Below are 1,707 nucleotides of genomic sequence, written 5' to 3'. Positions count from 1 at the left end.
AGGTCCAGTAAAAGGTTACAGCCAAACAAACCTTGCTTCTATACAAGGAAGCGTCTGCTGGATATACACAGCTTTCTAAAAGGATGACAGGATTCCTGTAATCAAAGATGCTTTGAGCTATTCCAAAAGATACTTCTCAACAGTTATCAGGCCTTATTCGGTACGTGTCTTAGTTGAAAATTATAAATAAAAATGAATATATAGCCTTCTTAATTCAAGACACTTCTAAGCACATGAATTGGGTCCTGAATTATTTTTATGTGATTTATATCAGCTTCCAGACAGGAAAATATGACAATACATTTTCTCTCTTATTGGAGTCTACATGCTACTTGCAATTATTACCTACTGTATTGGGAAATATATATTATAGCCATTACATACAACCACTAGGGGTCAGATTATTAAACCCATTATTAGGAGTTAATATTCATGTAATTTGTTTAAGATTACTTTCTGAAAGCAAAACCATGAAGGTGTTTTCCTTTGATATGCAACCCACAGGATGTTTGCCCGTTTTTACCCTGTTCAGTGTCTTGCGAGCCTTGTAGCAAAATCTCTTGCTGAATTAAATACATCTTAAGGGGCCAAGGGCTTGAAGTCATTTAAAAAAAAAAAAGTCACATGGTAGGTCATCCCTGCCTCATGAAATCAACTGACAGCATAACAGAGCAGAGCAGAATTTGCCAGTTTGGTTTTGAACATAAACTCTGCTTTATACAAAAGGCCCATTTGTTGTATTTAGTCTTTGGCTATTTCCTTATTTGGGGTTTTGTTTGTTGTTCTGCTAGTCATTGCCTTTGGACACCAAACAGACCATCACCACATGCACACCCTGATTTAAGAAATGAAAGGGCAAATCTGTCATTGAGAGAAAGGAAACAAAAGAAAATGCAGATTCTTGTCCCTTTTCTTGCAAAAGGTATCTTTAAAAATATGAACCGACCACCCACAGTTTAAAAGGAAGAAGCAGCCAGGCTCTGTTTCCACAGGAAGAGGAAAACGGTTCTTAAGTTCATACCCCCAACGCATTTTTACATGTGCAAAATAAATACATTAAGTGGGGGGATATCCCAAAGACACCTTCTCCAGGATTCTCAAACAAATCTGGTGCAGGGTAGTGGGAATATCTTGGACAAGAATAGGTCACATTTTAGTGGTGGGGGAGAGAGGCAGGGAGGAACTAGTTCATAAGCTGGTTCAGAAATGCCACGGTCCAGTGATATGGGTTGTCTGAGATTAAAATATGGTGTATATAGGTAAGCAGGGCATCCTAAAGGGTGCTGGCAGTTTAAATTGCCAGCAGTCACAGAACTTATCTAGAGAGTGTTTTAAAATCTGTTTATGAATGCATAGCATTTAGCTGCCAGGATTCAAGATATTTTAAATAAATATTTCTTTAGATGAAACAAATTTTACACAGATCTCATTACCATTGAGCTTAAAGGCACACAGTGCATAACCACCTTGAGGACATGCTAGCTTATTTTTCTCTCTTTACCTATTGATTAAAAAGGGCAAACACCACCAGCTTTGCCGAATAAAGACAATCAGAACCGAATAATCCTAGAAGCAAAAACCATAACCATTTTGAATAACTGCAACAAAAAAATAAAATTACAAGCTTGGGCATAAACTGCCACATGCCCCCACTGCATCAACCTAGCCAGTCACATTGGCGCTGCCTGTAGCACAGCAGGTCATTTC

Source organism: Gavialis gangeticus, unplaced genomic scaffold, assembly GCF_001723915.1.
Source record: "Gavialis gangeticus isolate Ggan-Ray unplaced genomic scaffold, GavGan_comp1, whole genome shotgun sequence".
Lineage (NCBI taxonomy): Eukaryota > Metazoa > Chordata > Crocodylia > Gavialidae > Gavialis > Gavialis gangeticus.
This window is presented reverse-complemented; position numbering follows the sequence as displayed.